The sequence below is a fragment of the Acomys minous genome, assembly GCF_964271855.1.
Source record: "Acomys minous genome assembly, chromosome: 9".
Taxonomy (NCBI): domain Eukaryota; kingdom Metazoa; phylum Chordata; class Mammalia; order Rodentia; family Muridae; genus Acomys; species Acomys minous.
Genome location: NC_140490.1, coordinates 19,553,294 through 19,572,468, shown reverse-complemented (window position 1 = coordinate 19,572,468; position 19,175 = coordinate 19,553,294). Strand labels below are relative to the sequence as shown.

General features: G+C 48.3%; 1 protein-coding gene across 2 annotated transcripts in view; it reads left to right on the top strand.

Moving 5' to 3' along the window:
- The first annotated feature begins 25 nt into the window (after window positions 1–25).
- Window positions 26–19,175, top strand: part of CHDH (choline dehydrogenase) — a 28,822-nt gene continuing 9,672 nt past the window's right edge. Inside the window, exon 1 of one of the 2 annotated variants that reach the window (XM_084797114.1) lies at window positions 26–286. The gene's annotated coding sequence lies outside the window, so the exon portion shown is untranslated. Of the gene's footprint in view, window positions 287–5,281; window positions 5,453–19,175 lie in introns of those variants that run through there. The other variant, XM_084797115.1, reaches the window with a different exon arrangement.

Sequence of the window (19,175 nt, the reverse complement as noted above, 5' to 3'; positions counted from 1 at the left end):
CGCAGGGCTCGTTGGGGTGGGCGGGGTACGAATGACTCGGTACAGCAGCCTCTGCGCTCTTCCAGCGAGCCTCGCGCACAGGTGTGTGCCGCAGGCCAGGTGGGGCGACCGCACCCGCGCCTGGAGCGGGAGAGAACTGTCCCGACCCTTCCTGAGGAAAGCTCGCGACGTTCTGGGCCGCCAGTTAAAGCGCAGCGGGCGAGGATCAGCGGCTACCGCCTTCTGGGTGCTCGGAGCTCCTGTTCAGTAGCCGACCTAAACCAGCCCAGGTGCGGAGCTACCCTGGGTAAGTAGCGATCGTCCGGCCCTAGACTGGGTGGGTCGAGGGGACCTGGAGCTTCTTTTACCAAGAAAGGGTCCCAGAAAAAAAAGGAGGGGTGGGGTGGAGACTCGAGCCTCCAACACCTCCTCGGCTTCTTTGAGGGAACCAGCTACAGGAACTTACAGTTACAAGGCAAGAGCGATAGGAATCTCTACCCCTGGCCTCTCGGGCTTTCTGGTTAAGTATATTTTCGTAGAATGAGGTCTGGCGGTTACATCTGGGGGTCCCGACGCTGGTGTCTCAGCGTTTGTGGGTTCAGAGCTGAGGTTCTGACATTTGGCAGTGCCGCTGCCTGAAAAGAGATCTGCCGGGCTCTCCACCTCCCAGACCTTAATTCTGGGAAGGTGGCCCAGGGACCATCCTTCTGAGATGAACCGGCTTGAGGGGCTGGGGGTGGGGGTGGGGACAGCTCAGTGTCATCTGGGATTAGAAAAGGGCTACAGAGTTTAGAACTCAGCTGCTTCATACGGGCAGTAGCAGTGTTGGAAAGACCAAACTTGTACAGAGTGGAATTGGAAGGGAACCCTAAGGCACAAGTCCTGTGAGAGATCGGTTCCTGCTGAGAGGTTAGGCAGAGTCAAGCAACTGTGTTTGCTGAATAATCCTTACTAGGATATAGACTTTGGTTATCTGTGAGACTCAGGTGAAGGTTCTGTATTTGGTCCACATGGAACAGGCCCAGTCCCCAGCCTCTGTGGGATTGCAAGGGATAGTTTCCTGAGAGAATTGTCCTGGTTCCTGACCACGGGGGCTTTACAAAAGGGAGGTTGTAGCCCCACCTAGGCCTGGTACTGTGCTTTCCTGGGCCCCCTCGCTCAACCTCTGTCACCTGCTTGGGCCCAGTGGTCCCTGGGAACATTTCTAGTTTTTATAGTGGCCTTACTGAACGGTAAACACTTGCTGGCTACTTGCACCAGGGTACAAAGGTGAGCGCTCTTGGAGATGAGCGCAGAGACAGGGACTTTCAAGGCCAGAGTGCCTGCCCCCGTGCAAAAGCAGAGCGGAGATGGCCTTGTTTTCCAGTTTTCCGTCTGAGAACTTTGTCCCATGGGGCTGAGGGACGGGCCAGATGTTTTGATGACAGTCAGTCTTTGGGTTTGAGAAACAGCCTGTCTGTTCCTGCAGATCAAGTAGGGGGAACACAGCTGACTGCCAACATGGCATTCATTCAGCGAGTGCTGAGTGCCAGCACCTGGCCAGGCTTGGCGCTGCCCTGGCAGAACACACCCCACTGTAGTAAGGTCTGAGTAAAGAGAAAAGGGCTTTGGGACAGCAGGGAGTGAGAGGTCAGGCCCAGGGACAGGTCTGCTAGTCAACCATTTCTTGGCCCTTGAGACATAAAGGCCAATAGGAGGCATTTCAACTCCAGCACCAGAGCTTATGGTGTCACAGGGCTGCACAGTGGGCAGTGAAAGGAAATACAGGCAAGGCTCAGCAGCCACAGATGGGGTCACACCTGGGCCAAGAGGACATGTCTGCCTACCTTTGGGCAGTTCCATCCTGCCACAAGTGCCCTCCTCGCCCCACAGTGATCCTCTATGATTGAGCATTCAGCGCCTAAGGTGACCTGCTGGAGTGGACCCACTTGCTTAGCTATCTAAGCCTCCATAACCAGAGAGGCGGGGCCACGGATGTCGGGAGGGCTTAAGGTGCTTCTCCCGGACCGCAAGCCACTGCCCTTCTCATGGCCTCGGGTTCCTTCCCTGTACAACGAAGTGAGTGAACCATGACAGCGAAGAGGGGACTGGAATCGGAAGGAAGCAACCATTTAGAGATTCTCCGGCTCCTGCCTTAGTCTTGCATTCAGCCTGCAAGCCTACAAGAGCCACTGAGCACAGCGAGTGTTCATGTCCAGGGCCTCGGTGGGTGTTTATTACATTCCTGAATGAATGAATGAATGAATTCACATATGCCTTCCTCCAAGGCCTAAATCTGCACACATAGGAAGGTTGCTTTGGACTTCTTTTATTCGTTTGTTTGTTTTATTTCATTGCATATACAGTATTGTGCCTGTACGTATGCCTGCACACCAGAAGAGGGCACCGGATCTCATTGTAGGTCATTTGCTGGGAATTGAACTCAGGACCTCCAAAAGAGCAGCCAGTGCCCTTAACTGCTGAGCCATCTCCTCAGCCCCTGTTTTGGACTTCTTCTGTCATGTAGGACAAGGTCACAGTGTGGTCCGGAACTGAGACCACACCTTTGCCCGTCACCCAGACTTCCAACAGGCTGTGTGTTGCCACCTCAGCTGAGACTTCAAGTCTACTGGCTCCATGACTCACTTGCTATCTGTTGGCCATGGCCAAAGCTCTTGGTCTCTTGCTACCTCAGTTTCCCCGTGCACCTACAACATGAAAGTGACATTTGCTTGTCACTCTAGCAGGGCCATCAGGAAACTCAGAAGAAACCAGAGTCAGTAAAGCAAGTTAAAGGGCTTAAATTTGCTGTGTGGTTTAAGAGCAGGGGAGATAGGACAATTAAGAGGTTTTTTGTTTTTTGTTTTTTGTTTTTTATTCTACTATATCCATGCTCCTAAATGGGAAAATTCCGTTGGAGCCCTAACTTTTGTAACTCTGCTGTATCCTGAGAGAGAGAGAGAGAGAATAGAGCTGTGAGGGTTGTTGACATATCCTGAGGCTAGCTTCCACCCACGCAGGTGGAATTTTCCACTTTGGGTTTTTTTTTTTTTCTTCAAATATAAATCAAGTCACTGGGCAGTTAACAGTGGATTCATTGTCTTGTGAAGAGGGAGCCGGTTCTGGCGAATACCAACTGCCTGCCAGGGCTTTTTGGCCAGCCCTAGCTGGGAGAGCAGCCACTGGAGCATTCCAGCCTCTGGCGCTGCCTCTGCCCTCTGTTCCACTCCAGCTGCTTGGACTTGGCCGTAACTAATTTAATGCTATTTTTGAGCCAGAGACCCTGAGGGTCACCCAGGGCTTACAGTCCTTGATTTCCAGCCTGGGTGTAGAACTCCATATATTCTCCTCCTGGTAGGAAGGGCTGGCACAGAAAAACCCCTAGACTCGGGAGTGATTATTATAGTTCAGTGTTAATGCCACCCAGCCAGGGCATGTGAGAACATGGCCTGTTCACGGCAGTGATCTCAGTCCATGGACACTTAGGGTAATTTACAAGTTTGTTATCATTACGTTGGGACTTAAAAAAAGTATAGACCACAGAGGACATGGGTCCTTTTTCCACTCTTCAGAGCCTCATTACAGATGGAGTCAGGCACTGTCCTGAAGCAGAAGGCAGGAGGTGAGAGGAGTTGTTGATCATTAATCATTGGATTAACTTGTAGTTGATATTTCTATTGGTCACAGGTGAGGAAGGGTCACATTCTGTATGTTGTGGAAGAAAAATATGTGATACATCAATGAGGTTAAGAAAGGGGGAGGGGGCTGGAGAGATGGCTCCGAGGTTAAGAGCACCGGCTGTTCTTGAGGCTGGGGGAGTTGGGCGACCTCTACCTTGATTTGTCTCTGCAATGAGTTTAGTGATAGCACAGTTGTCATTTACTACAAGGAAGTGGTTGGATACTTTTAAGTCGCTCTCCTTGCTGTCTTGGGACCTCCTGCGTTACTCTGGCTCAGAAGTCTAGGAGGGGCCACGTATGTAAGATGGAGGCAGGAAGATGGTTGTGAAGGGTCTTGCGCAGGGCAGGTGCTATGGACCCACTTGAAGGTGGCTTGTGGCGGGGGGGGGGGGGGGGGCGCTCTACAGCTGGTAACATTCAGGTGAGCATGCGCTTCAGACCTCACAGGCCTTATGGAACTGTTGCGCCTAGTGTAGCCAGAGTTTCAGGTCAAAGGCCTGCCTCCAGCAACCCCAGCAGGCTAGGCTAAATCACTCATCCCTGTATGTCAGTTGGGCGGGGGGGGGGGGGGGGGGTGATGGTGATGGTGATGGTGAAAACCGAAGTGAGGAGGTTGAATCCATGTGGCCGCATTAGGAAGGTGGGTAAAGAAAGCCCAGTGACCCCCAACCTGGCAGGGTGCATCTGTATGGTTAGTGAGGGCAAGAAGGCTGCGAAAAGACACGTCTTTAACAAGCTGGAGCCTAGAAAGGCAACCCTCGGTCTTAAGAGAGGAGGCAGCTGTGGAGGTCAAAACAAAGTACAAGTATTTGTGTTGGATTTGGAAACCTGGGAGTCTGGTTGTACCAGCAAACCTGCATTGGAAAGGACGTAAGATGAGACCCACTTCGCAGACATAGGCTTCGCACAGACTTAATTCTGCTTCCCTATTTCTCCTGTAGAGAAACAAATACATTTTCTTAAAGAAAAGTCAAAATAAAAAAGAATGAGGACTAGGGCTAGAGGCGTGCAGTCCTGATTAAGGTGCGGTCCCCTTATTCTCTCAATTCTGGTTCTGCAATGTGGTCGAGGGAACAGCAAGGCGGCTCTCCCCCGTTCCTGGCCCAGGATTTGACCTCACCCAGGGGTAACTGCCCTCTTCTAGGGTTGGTCGGCCCTGGCGGGTTCTGCAGTTGTTAGACTCCAGAGTGACTGCAGGCTGAAGACAACAACTTAGCTTCTAGGGGACCAGATAGGCTAGGTGGATAGACATGCCTTCGTGGTCCCTATGCCTCTGAGAGTCCTGCTGGAGTGTGACCGGCAGTAGACAAGACACACAACATGAAGGTAGCGAAGCCCGGCTTCTGTCCTGCTTTTAGTTGCCCCGTGAGCCCAAGGCAGGGCTGTGAGTAAGAGCCGTTTCCACACCAACTGTTGTATTCTGGAGAGACAGACATCACTCTCTCTCTCTGGTGGAGAGAGCTAACAGCTTTGGGGTGTCTTCAGCATTGAGGGTGCAGTTTATGACATGCTCTAGGTGTCTATGGTGAGTGTGTAAGTGTTGATTACTTAGGTTACTTTCAGATTTTTTTTTTTTAATCTCTCACGGGCTGATCTTAAAGCACACTGAAAATTAACCCCGAGGGTAAAGCAAGCCACACCAAAGTCAAAGCTGTGTCCACTGCAAGACCAGAGGTGAGGTCGCTGAACCAGAGACGCTTGGAGAAGTTTCTCGACTCTGCCTTCCTTCTGTACTTCTCTTTCTCAGAGAGTCAGGATAGTGTGCGGGCCGCCCCAGCGGAGACTGCACTGTGTCCTGCCACCTCTGACATGAGGTGAGTTTGCTAAGGGAGACTGAGAAACTTCTCCAACTTGAAAGAGAGTTGCAGCAAGGCAGAGCATCTAGAGGCAGTCCCAGGTTCCAGGGAGCAGCTCTGTCTGTGCCTTCCCCACCTCTCAGCTTGATCTTGAGCCTGGACCAGACCTCTGCTTCCCAAGCTGGTGCTCTCTTCCCTCCCTTGTTGGTGATATTTGAGATTCTAAGATAGCAGTGGCTGAAATTCTCCCTTGTATGGAAATTTGAAAGCCATATACAAATCTAGCGCGAGGGAATTGAGGTGGGGACTCCTTTTCCCTTCTCTAAGTTTCCTGCCTTCCTATCACCTGTGGGGAACCTTGGTTTTTGTTGTTGTTGTTGTTGTTGTTGTTTTCTTTCATTCTAAGATGACATTTTTAAAAAATGCATAATCTGCAATGTAAATGTTATGTAAATACAGCACTGAGGAAATGAAGAAAACATATCTACGCATGAGTATTTCCCCTCCCCCTCCCCGGCCAGTTTTTCAGCTTGTATTTCTGTTCATTAACACCCCACCCACACACCCAAGACCATTGTCATATCTTCCAGACAATGGTTTCTTCCTCAGATTCTAGTCCCTGGATTCTAGTCCCTAAGATCTAGCTAAGAGCCACGTGATCTCTTATTTCTCTCACAAACTGTAGATCCACCCCCCCCCCACCCCACCACCTGCACACCATTTTTATGTAATTGAGTATACTTTAAAGAAATGTGTGTGGTTTTCTCTCAACACAGATTCTGTGGACAAATGTCCCTCATCACAGCCCTCTGTTTTCTGTATTTTGTGTGCTCTATGGGCGATGCCGAATGGGCGTATCTGAAAACACGTTGTCATTCCAGTTGAAGTTTTAAGTTAGCATCACAGGGTATTTCCCAGGTGGCACTGCAATCTTCCATCTAGACTCTGTTCCCGGATGTCAAGAGGAATCCTTTGTTTTCAGGTGTCTCCTTTGGGTGACGTCACTTTGGTGAGGTCCAAGCTGACCCTTACCCACTTCTTTTCCTACCTCCGGTTCCAGGAACCCCCTCACTCTTAGGATGCTCCAGCAATTGCTGTGGAGAAGCGTGGGACGGAGCTGTGGGGAGGGCAGTGGTGGCAGGGCACTGTTAGGACACTGGGGAGGGTTTAGGGAAGGAGTTGTGAAGCCTGGCCAGGTAGGGTCTGTCGGGTGGACAGAAGTGGACACCAATTACGTATAGAAGACCCAGTGCCCCTCTGTACCATGGTTTCCATGTCTGCCCCACCCCCTTTTATACCAATCTTTAACCCGGTACCTGCTTCTGACAGCTTTAGGCTCCCCCGTTGCTGCTGGTAAATGAAACATCTCCCATCTCCGTGTTGGCCCCTGATGGGTAACGGTTGCTGACTCAACTCCACCAGGCTGCCAGTCTTTTTGCAGCTCTGGCACCTGCACTGGGCTCGTCACAAGAAGGGCCTTTAATAATCCCTGAAGAATAGTTTGTTTCCTCTTGTTACCCTCTGTTACTAGACAAGAGCCCAGACACTGAGACCTACACTTGCTCAGCTGGAGCCAGTGCACTGTGTGTCCCTGCTCCAAGGCCCGCTCTGCTGTCCAGCCCACCCACCCATGTACAGCACAGCACAGCACAGTGTGTGGGGAGCTCCTAGCTGGAGTGTACCATCCTTGAGCCAACCTGAGCTGCTTCCATTTCCTTCTGCTGGTCCCTTAGCTCAGGGAAGGTACCCAACAGTAACCCTGCTGCCTCCTATCTTCTTAATACACCTTCCTCTAATACATCTTGGGCAAATCAGTGTCCCTACATGCGACTTCAAGGGAAAGGTGTGGCAGGTAATCCCTCCCCTCCCCAACACAGGAGCAACGTATCCCCTGGATTGCAGGATAATGAGTGGAGAGGTTTGTTTTGATTCATAGCTCAGGGGGTGCAGGCTGTTAGGGTGCAGAAGGCATGATGGTAGGTCAGAGCTGGTAGCAGTGGCTTTGTGCAAGATGCCAACCAAGAGTGCTTCAGGCAGAGTGGGCTGGGCTAGAACCCCAGGCCCATAATCCGCTGCCTCCAGCCACGTCTGGATATCCCTCCTAAAACAGCTCTGCCAGCTGGGGACCAGGTGTTCAAACACACGAGCCCATCAAAGATAGTTCAGATTCACACTGTAAAAGGCAAGTGGGCGTCTAGCCCACGTTAGGTCCCCGGGGCTCCCCACCTGGTGTTCTGTCTTTTATGATGCCCATTATAGAGAAAGGCGATCAGCTAGAAAAGTAGAGATGGGCACAGGGCGGATTCTTGAATGCAGAACCCAGTGTGTCACTGGAACTGGGACAGGTGCTATGGGAAGGGAGCCGGAAGGAGCAGCAGTACGTCCAAGAAGCCTCACAGCAGGCAGTGTCCACCTCTGAAGTCAACATGCAGGACTCCAACTGGGAATCACCCACTTGGATTTTGCTGCAAAGAGAAGGCCCCGGGACATGTGGCGTCAGCATTGAAGACTCCCAACCCTTAAGAGTTTTCTTGGCAGCCTCTGCTCCGTGTATGAAGTAAGTGAGAAGTGGAAGAGTGAACTCTGTTTGGACTGGTGAGAGCAGACTTTGCAGGGTGGGTGCCCCCAAACCCTGTGACTCTCTATGTAAGGATATAGGAGAATGGGGGTGCAAAGCCTAGAAATTTCTGTAGAGGAGAGGAGAGTGGGAAGAGCCTGGCTTCACCTGGGCAGGGTGAGAGGCAAACCAGATGGCCTGTTTTTTGATACCTCCTGGCTCTGGAACGTGTGGGGGAGAGTCTCGATTCCTTGGACAACGGGTTTAATGGCCCTGATTTGGGGGTAGGGAATTTCCCTTACTCTGTCTTGTCCCATCCACAGTGACTCCAGCAGAGTAAGGGTGAATTCTGCCTGTGCTACAGGGGCCAAGAGGGTGTGGCCTTGTCCTCCCTATCCAGATAGCATCTCTGAGAGGCCAAGGAGCTCTCTGTTGTGGGAGATGAGCATCCCTCCTGTAGCTCTCTGCTCTGTGTCTGTGCAGAAAGATTCTTAGGAAGAGAAATTTTAGTTTAAGAAAATTATGATCCTATGTTGATGATATGAGAAATGGAGGGAAAATAGATTTTTGAAGACAATGCCTTAAATCTTGTTAACATGCAATTTTGTTTATTTGTCAAGACATTTATTTATGTGGCCTACATAGGCCGACCTCTATGAACCCCACTGTGACCCTTGTGTCTCATCTTCCTGAGGACTAGGACTACCAGAAACATGAGACCACACACCCCACAGGCAAAACTTTTTATTTAATTGGGTTGCACTGGGGATTCAGTGAAGTGCATGTGATACTTGCTTTATCTGTGTCTATGTCCAGGTAGCCTTGGCCAGGTTAGGATTCAGAATTTCCTGTGTCAGGCCGGGTGTGGTGGCGCACGCCTTTAATCCCAGCACTCGGGAGGCAGAGGCAGGCGGATCGCTGTGAGTTCGAGGCCAGCCTGGTCTACAAAGCGAGTCTAGGACAGCCAAGGCTACACAGAGAAACCTTGTCTCAAAAAACCAAAAAAAAAAAAACAAAAAAACCAGAATTTCCTGTGTCCCTCCTGCCTGATGCTTCCTGTCTGTTGTACCACAGATGTAGATGTATGTATATGCATATAGGCCTGGCCCCGACATCTCAGACTGCCAGGAACAGTTGGCTATAGGCCATATGCATGCAGGTCCATCCTTAAGTGTATCTTTCCAGCCAGTATTATAGAGTGCAGCCTCTGAGCAAGGCTCAGCACATGGAAAGTGGGACACAGAGAAAAGTCCCAGGATGAGTGTGGCCAGTGTAGACGAAGGCTTCTCTACAAAGCTGATATTAAGTGAGGCCAGAGGAAAGGAAAGCGTGAGTCAGTTCAACAGGAACTGCCACAAGCACCTGGAGTGGAGGACAATACATGCACTAGGACCTGAGGAGCTCACAGTGGAGTGGGAGGCGACAGGCAGTGACAGGGATACCCTGCACAAGGCCCTCAGAACAGCAGGGACTCTGAGGCCATCAGGAAGCTATCTCTGGTATTTTAGGGAGTTAGGTTGCCTGGGATGGAGGTAACAGTGAAATTCCTATTAGAACCACTAGACCGTAAGTCTCAGCTCAGAGACTGAGCCTCCACGCTAGGCCACCCCCGCACTCACCCAGAAACACTGTAGGCCTGGTGATGAGGTAGTGGGACCACTGGCAAAGATCTGCTAGGCTGCAGGAGAGCAGCCAAACCATTGCCAACCCCCTGGCCTCCTATGCTCCAGCATGGTGTTTGGTGCCTCCTGTCCATCCCATGTTCAGACTACGACCTTGATGTGGCTTAATCGATAGGGCTGGTGAAGATGCTTGCATCCCCTTGTACGTTTGGGGGGGAACCCATGCCCAGAGCTCGCTTGGTACAGGCAGCTGTTCCTCATGACAGTTTGATGCATGGCACGGTGTCCCTGTCTGATGACACAGACTCTTCCTACTTGGCAAATCCATCATCAGTTGGCAGCTTGTGCCAGGAGTAGAAGGGCAGGTGACAAAGTTCAGATGATCTACCTCAAATCCCCCAGTTCTGAAAATGACTCCCAGATTGGTGTGGGTAACCATGGCCTCCAGCATGAGGATCCGGGCCCTGGGATCAGTGACAGGTCTGAAGGCCGGGTAGCCTGGAGCGGTGCTGGGGCTCTCTGGGAAGTGATTTTTCTGGGCCTTGAAGCTCCTGAGTAGATGATCTCTGGACTCACATCTACCCGATCCTGCCTAAGATGCTAGGGCCATATAGCTACTGTTTAAGTGGGTTCAGGGGACACTTTTGTATGGATGGACTCCCTTTTCAGCAAGCTGAACCCTGTTGGTGGGCGTTCGGGTCGTAGTTTGTGGTATTAAGGCCGCAGGATGGACCCCCTGGTGCTTTGGGCCTAGCTATGCAGCATTCTCTTTTAGTTGAACTCCTCTGAGACCAAGGACTGTGCCTTTAAGGTTCCAGTGTGCCCACTGTCTCCTGGAAAGGATTACTGCCCCCTAAATGCTTCCAGAGCAGAATCAATATTTGTCAAGGAGCCTAAGTTCCTCAGACCAAAACTACTCCTATGCTTGCTAGGCTGTGGGCCTGGCTGGGTGTGGTCAGTCTTCCTCAGAGCCAACTCTTCAGATGACTGAAAGCCAGGAGTTCTTGGGGCCATGGGTCTGACCCTAGTATAGCATGTACCTGTTATGTACTGAAAGAATATTGAAAAGAACACATGCACGGGTGCACACACAGTCACACACTCATGGGGATAAGGAAAGGAGTGCCTTTAGGAGCCCTGTTCAGAAGGTCCTTTCAGATGGTGTGCAGCATTCCAGCTGCACAGCTCTGAAGTCTGATTAGATCCCAAGTTAGGGACTTGTGAAAAAGTGGGTAAGCACTTTATTCTAGCTCCAGTTCCTTCATAACTTAGCAGCACCCCAAAATCACCAGACTTGGATGACTGGTCATGGACTCAAAACCATGAGCAATACAAATGTTCTGGCCACAATACATACAAACATACATACATACATACATACATACATACATACATACATACATACATTTGTTTTCAAGAGAGGGTTTTTCTGTGTAGCCTTGGCTGTTATGGACTCACTCTGTAGACCAGGCTGGCCTCAAACTCACAGAAACCCACCTGCCTCTGTTTCCCGAGCGCTGGGATTACACACGTGCACCGTACATACTTTTTAATACCTACTGATGTGAGCCATCTTAGGTCATGCTATGGAGGCCTGTGACAGCAAAACCCACAACAGAACAGCAGGGTGTGGTAGCCTTGTGTTTGGGATTCTCCATTTAAGTTCCTCTGGGTATTTGATGTGCACACCACATCCAGACAGATCCAAACTACCCTGAGGTGGGGGCGCAGGTGTCATGGTGGAGGAGTTGAGGGCTTGCTTGTGGTAGGAGATGTGGTTCTGCAGTGCCTGGGGTGATGGAGAGGAAAGGGAAACTGGCCCCTCTTCCTGCCTCCTCTGGCCCACAGTCCTGGTGAAAGGAGTCCACTTTAATCACTGCCCTTTCTGTTTCGGGCCTTGATACTGGTTGCCTGGATTGGGAAATAAAACACAGCAGATGCAAACTGAAACCTTGGGGTGCGTTCCCTCCTCAGAGTACCTGATTTCTCAGATCTGTGTGGTTTGATATGAAGGGTTTAGTTGTTTAATGTCTTTTTGGCAGTGCTTGGCTTCGCGTGCTAAGCTGGCCTGGAGCTGCCTTCCCTGCACCACTGAGCTCAGCCCTATCTGAAATCTCTATGCCTTTCTCATTTAAATAACAGTTACTTCACAGTTGCGAACTGCTTGTGTGTGTGGGGGGGGACTGTTTTTTTTTGTGTGTGTGTGTTTGTTTGGAGAGGGGTGGGGAGTGGCTCTTTTAACCACTTTTTAAGTTTACTGTTCAGTGACAACCTTTACCACCACTGACCGGTCTCATAGTTCTTCAGCTAACCCGACAGAAGCTTGCCTTGGCGCCCATTGAGCAGTTTTCTTTTCTCTTGTCCCTGCCTACAAATTAACCTATCCTTGGCTTATTTCACTTGCCACAGTGGTTTCAAGTTCCATTTGTGTTTTAGTTTATAGCAGAATTCCATTTCTTTTTAAAGGTGAGTAATATCCCATTGTCTTCACGTACCCCATTTTGCTTATCTAGTCACCTGAATACACAAGTCCACGTTGCCCTGTGTGGCTGTGACACTGCTGCGCCATTGCCCGCCTGAGTCCGTTCCTTCCCCTCACGGTGAATACCTACAGGGTAGGACTGCCGGATCCTGTGGTAACTCTTTAACTATTTGAAAATCTGCCAGCTTGAATCCCCCAGTGGCTAGCACTGGACTCCATCACAGCAGTGTTCAAAGGCCATAACTTCTCGACGTCCTTGCCAACTCTTGCTATTTTCCACTCCAGGCGCACTGATGGGTACGGACTGATAATTCTTTGTGGCTTTGACTGGCATTTCTCTAATGACCCGTGAAAGCTTACACATATTTTTTTTTTTCTCTCCACTACCATCTGCTTTAGAAAAACGTCTATTTAAATCCTCTTCTGCTTGTGTTCATCCGGCCTTTGCTGTTAAGTTTTGGGAGTTTCTTGTACATCCTGGGATGTTAGCGCCTTATCAGACATGAGGCTGGCAGATGTTCTCTCTCCTGTGGGCTTGTCATTTCACTTGGATTTTGTGTTTTGCAACAGTATCTTGCAAGGTACCCCTGGACCCCTACATAGATCAGGTCGGCCTCACACAATGATCTTCTGTTTCTTCCTCAAAAGTGTTACAATTACAAAAGTGTTCCACCCAGACCCTGCCTGTCACTTCACTCTCATCAGTGTCCTTTGATGCACCAAAGTGTTGTTTTGAGGAACTCAAATTTATCTATTTTTTCTTTTATTACTTGAAATTTCGGTATGATATCTGAGAAACTATTACCAATTCTAATGTCATGGGGATTTGTCCCAGGTTTTCATCATAGAGTTTTATAATTAATTTCTGTGTGTATGTGGTATATTCATATGTGCATGTTCATGTGTGTTCATATGTGTATGACTGTGTATACATGAGGCCAGAGGTCGTATCCAGTGTCTGTCTTCTATAACTCACCATTCTATCTATCTATCTGTCTGTCTGTCTGTCTGTCTGTCTATCTATCATCTATCTATTTATTTCCATAGCCTAGGATACTTCAAACTCAGTGTACCCCCACACCTGACTCCACTTTAATTTTTGAGCTAGGGTCTCTTATTGAACCTAGAATTCCTGACTCAGCTAGGCTGGTTGGCCCTCCAGTCCCAGAGACTCTCCTATTTCTGCCTCCCCAGCAGTGAGATTATACACGTGCACTACCACATCTGGCTGTGTGTGTGTCTGTGCGTGTACGCATGTACACATACACATACCTCTGTTTGTGCTCATGGTCACCAACAAATGAGGACACTCACCTTTTCCCCCTGAAACAAGTGAGCCATAACTAGGCTGGTGGCCAGCAGATTCCACCAATCCGTCTGCCTCCATGTTCTCCAGCGCTGGGGTTACAGCTCCCTGTGTGGCTTGCCCAGCCTCTTACGTGGGCATGGCAGATTTGAATTCAGGTCCATATGGTGCAGTAGCATTGACCCATCTTCCCAGCCCCTCTCCCTGCCTTTGTGCACAGATCCTAGGCATCTGAACTGAGGTCCTCAGGATGGCACAGCAGACAACTCTCCTAGGCAAACACCTCCCCCGCTTCTCTGGTTCACTCTTGTCTGTGGCAAAAGCAGAGGTCCAAGCTCATGCCCTCGTCTGTGGCTTGCGTCCCATGTAGCATTTGTTAAGAAGGCCCTTGTTTTCCTCTTTGAGTGATTTTGGCCCTGGCTGAAAGCCAGTTGGGCCACGTATGCAAGAACCCGTTTCCGCTCTGTTGCATTAGCCCGCATGCAGTGCTGCAGTTTTGGTGGCCCTAGAGCAGCAATTTTGATTTGAAATTCTGAGTCTTCTCTTTTTGTTTTTCTTCCTGGGGTTTTGGGTTGGTGGTTTTGACGTTGGTTTTCTTCCTGGTGTCCCTTGAGATTCCACATAAATTTTTAAATGAATTTTCCTTTTTTTTTTCTTTCTTTACATTAAAAAAAATAATCTGTCGTGTGTGCATGCACCACTGTGTTCATGTAAGGGTCAGTGGGAGTCACTTCTCTTTTTACAACACACAGGCTCTAGGCTCAGTCTCAGGTTGTCAGGCTTGGTAGCAAGCACCTTCACCGGTAGAAATTTCACCAACCCCAAAATGAGTTTTCCTACTGCAAAAAGCAAATGCCACTGAAACTCTGGTAGGAATTGCATAAGCCCCACCTTCCAGCCTAGGAACTTGGGATGCTTTTCTATATTTTATGTCATTTTTAAAAATTGTTTTGAGCAACATTTTATGGTTTTCAACAACCAATGTGATGGTGGGCCTTGACTGTCCACCTGCCAGGATTCAGAATCTTCTAGAAGCCACACTTCTGGTTGTGTTGGTGGGGGCGTTTCCAGAAATTTGGCAGGGAGGCAGGAGCACCTGCCTTAAATGCAAGTGGAACTGTGTCACATGCTGAGACCCTACACTGAATAATCTACCATCCACCTCTTTCCTGCTGCCTGAGTGCAAACACAATGTGACCAGCCGCTTCACACCCCTGTCTCCTCCTTCCCCTCCGTGTATCCCCTCAAACCGTGAGCCACTAACCTTGCTGTTTGTCAGGCATTTTGTTATAGCAGTGATAAAGTAACTAATACAGTATTTCTTTCAAATCTCTGGCTAAATTTAATATTTAATCCTAATCTTTTGCGTTCTCTCTCTCTCTCTCTCTCTCTCTCTCTCTCTCTCTCTCTCTCTCTCTGTCTCCCTCTCTGTCTCTCTCTCTCTCTGTGTGTGTGTGTGTGTGTGTGTGTGTGTGTGTGTAATCCTTTTGGCAAGAACTTGTGTGTTGGTTCCATTCTTAATTGAAAAGCTCCCTTGCTGCCAGCACAACTAAAGCTTAACAATTCTGCTGTTGCTCTGTGAGCCAGCCTTTTATCTTCATCAGTTTCCCCCATTGTATTTTTTTTTTAATCTCTGCTCTGATCTCCAGCGTTTCCTTCCCTCTGCAGCCTTGGTTTAGTTTGCTCTATTTTCTAGCTGTTCACAGGATAAAGATCTTCCCTCTGTCTGGAGGTGGCAGATGCAGCTCTGGACACCCGATAACACCATGCTCGTTCACCGCATTGCATAAGTTGGGGTGTCCCGTGTTTTCTTTCTCATCTGTTTCACACGTTTCTAATTTCCGCCGTGATTTCATCTCTGACACACTGGGGTTTTAGAAGTATTCATTTCGTATGTTTGTGAGTTGTCTTTCTGCATATTGATTTCTAGTTTTGTTCCACTGTGGAACAAATAGATTCCTGATACGTTTTCTGTCTTTAAAAATGCATAATCTGTCCTGGAGGTTTGTGTGCACTTGAGAAAAAAAAAATGTGTTTCTGTTGTTGGGTTGGGTGCTTTGTATGTCTCTCTTATGTCCAGTTGGCTTGTGGTGTTTTATCTTCTATTATTAATCTGTCGTTATTGAACTCTGACCATTGAAGTCTTCAATCACTGTAGAACTATTTTCCCTTCAAAAATCTCAGTTTTTGTTTCATAAGTTCTAGGACTTTCATGCCTATATGAAAGGCACGGTTTAAAAACATTCAGGCTATAAGCGCCTCTGGTTTTCTTTCTATAGTATGGCCATACTTTTAGGATCTTCTGTGCTGACCTGAGGTACTGCGGTTCATTCACTCTGTGGAGTTTCTTTTCCTCACTGTCCTCTCCTCTCCTCTTTTCTCCCCTTCTCTCCTTCCTCCCTTCCCATCTCCTTTCTTTATCTCTCCTTTCTTTTCTGAGGTAGATTCTACGTAGCTCTCGCTGGTCTTACAATGCTGTCCTCTTGCCTCAGTCCCCCACGTGGGGAATAAGAAGCAAGCGCCACCATGTCCAGATGTGCACATTTCTTCGTGTGGCTCGCCTTGCACAGCCTGTAGGCCGCGGTGATTGGGCCTCAGTTACTTTTTGGTTGTAGTTCACTGGCTGCGTGCACGGTGCAGCTTCTCGTCGCATGTTTAAGAGCCAGACGTGAGGATCTCCTTTGCTAAGGTGTCCGTTAATGTCTCTGACCCATTTTAGGACCCAGGGCGTGTCTGTAACTGGTGGCCTTAGGGGTGTTATTCGATGTGTGTATTTCATGTGACAGTCCTTAGTCACAAGGCCAGGCCTGGTTTGTCCTTTCATTCTCTTGATGGTAGCTTAGTAGACATTTTTTTTAAATGAGATCTAGTTTTCCAGTTTTTTGTTTTAGTATTTGCCTTCAGCTTTCTATCTTAGGAAGTCATCATCAGCCTCCACCCCCCCACCCCAAGCTTTCCTTTGTGCTCTAGGACTTTTTGTTTTAGGCTTTGTGTTTTAGACTTGGGCTTACGATCCATTTTGAACTTTGAAGATGCATCCAGGTCTAGCTAGCATCACTTGTGTGCCTGCAGTGGCTCTGGCTCCATTTCGCTGCTTTGTTTCTTGGTCGAAGATCAGTTGATGGTTTCCTGTCCCTTTGGCAGTGCCACACTCTCTGTTACGATGCTCCGCAGCAAGACTGGGGGTCAGCTAGTGCCAGCCCATAACTTAGTTCTCTCTGAATGTTGTGTTGGTTGTTTTGAGGTCTTTTGCCTCAGTATATGAATTTTTGGATCAGGTTGTCAATACTCACAAATCTTGCCGGGATATTTATTGGGAATGCATTGATTATAAATCAAATTGTAAAGAATATAGACAATCTTGAATCTCCCTGCTTATCAATACGAAATATCGCTTCATGTAGCTAGTTCTTCTTGGACATTTTTCACTAGAGTTTGGTGGATGTCCATTGCAAACGTGCTTTAGATTTATTTCTATTTATTTATTTATTTATTAAATTCAATGGCAGTGTGTTTTCCCTTCAAGTGGCCTGTGCTCGCTGCTGGCATTTCAGAGCATGGCGTTTCATCTCAGCCTTGTCTCCTGCCATTTTGTTGAGTCTGCTCCTTCTTTTCCAGGAAACTTTTTGGTCAGCTCTTTGAGATTTTCTACCCAGATGTTCATGTTGGGGCCAGGTGACATCATGTCTTTCTTCCCAACCTGAATTCCGTTGACTTTCCTTCACTTGACTGTTGAGTTAGCTATAGTGTCCAGTGCGATGTGGCGGTAGAAGAATTGGAGAGAGACGGTGTCTTTGCCTTTGCTCCTGATTTTGGTGGGAGAAAGCTTTTGAGTTCCTTGCGACTAACCCTGGAGTTTATTATAGGGGTTTTGTAGATAATCTTTATCATTTTGGACAGTGGAGAGGTGCTTTTTAAAAGTTTTGCCAAGTACCTTTTCTGTATCTTTTGTTTCCACATCTTGTGTGATAATTTACTTTCTTCCTTCTTTTCTTTCTTTCTTTCTTTCTTTATTTCTTTCATTCCTTCTTTCAACACAGGGTGTCACTATGTGTGGTCTGTAATTTGCTATGTAAACCAGCCTGGCCTTGAACTCACAGAGATCCACCTGCACTGGGATTAAAGATGGGTGCCACCACACCTGGCTTCATGAATTGATTTTTCTTTCTTTTTTCCGTCTTCTTTTTTTCAGTGTTCTGTCACTGTTTAATGGTGTTTCAGAACAAATAAAATCATATAATCTCTTAGAAGGCATAAGAAACAGTTGCCAACAGAAAAAATTTTTTATAATGTCTGCAAAGTTCAACCTTGTGGTACTTGCGTCACTTCACACTTGAATGACATTTACAGAGATGGAAAATTAAGAGTTTTTTTTGGGGGGGGTTGTTTTTGTTTTTGTTGAGACAGGGTTTCTGTGTATAGCCCTGGCTGTCCTGAAACTCCCTTTGAGGCCAGGCTGGCCTCGAACTCAGAGCTATGCCTACCTCTGCCTCCCAAGTGCCTGGATTAAAGGCATGCCCCACTACCACCTGACAAGAGATTTTTATTTTTTAAATTACAGACATAATAATGCATAAGTTGGCCTTTACTAAAGATATTCAGTAAGAAAATGGAGTCCCTATAATCTCAGTTGTCTCGGTGCTGTTTCGTCTCTGCCACCTGCTCCTTGCTGGGTGGCACAGCCGTGCTCCTCTCTGGATGCTCACCCCGCGCTTGCTCCTCTGTAGCTATCCGTGCCGTGGCTTTTGGTGTCCTTTCTTCTGTCCGCTCTTCACCAGGACCCTACAGCGCTCACCTCCTCACCTCCCTTTGCTTGTGACCACCAGGATTCCTACTGTGGTTTCTCCGGTTGTTCTCAGCCCTGCAGTGACCTCAGCTCCCCCACTTCCATCAGTCACACCCTTTCTTCTTTAGACTAGGATGACAGCTTCTGTATTTCCTGTCAGAACAAGAACAACCTTCTTTGCTATAATAGCCTCAGGACTCTTGTTTTAGAAGCCTCTGGCACTGTGACTGCTAGAAAGTTCTCCATGAACTGTCTTCTAAACTTGTCTTCCTAGGGTCACTGCTGTTAGTTCCTGGGCATTTTTCTTCTCCTTCTCTTTTCTTTTTCTTTTTTCTTTTTTCTAGTTTTTTGAGACAGGGTCTCTCTGTGTAGCCTTGGCTGTCCTGCACTCACTTTGTAGACCAGGCTGGCCTCGAACTCATAGCTATCCGCCTGCCTCTGCCTCCCGAGTGTTGGGATTAAAGGCGTGCGCCACCACCACCCGGCTTCCTTCTCTTTTCTTTATTTTACCTTTACTGCTGCTTTCTGAAGTCTCAGCAGAGGAGGAGGAGGAGGAGGAGGAGGAGGAGGAGGAGGAGGAGGAAGAGGATTTGTTTTATGGAATGTGTCTGTGCATGTGCTTACTTCTGCTCTTCTGTAACGTTTTCTCCTTGTACCTTTTCCTTTTTTTTTTTTTTTTTTTTTTAATCTACCTAGTTTCCTGTGACACTTCTGTTTGGTCAATAACTCTAAGAATTCAATGTCAGGGCCTTCTTCACAGTCACTCCCGACACAGTCCTGTCACTTGAGGTCAAGTTTCTCCCCAGTGCATTTTATTGCAGCGCACACCCACTGTTTCTCATCTCTGCTGTTATTAGCTCCAAGAGGTAAATTGATGGCCCCGGGGCCTCAGTAAGAATCGAATTGGAATTGATTCCAGGAAGACCAAACAAGGGGCAGTTTCCCTCTGTACTGGCATGACCCGACTTGTGACATTGAATACGTTTTG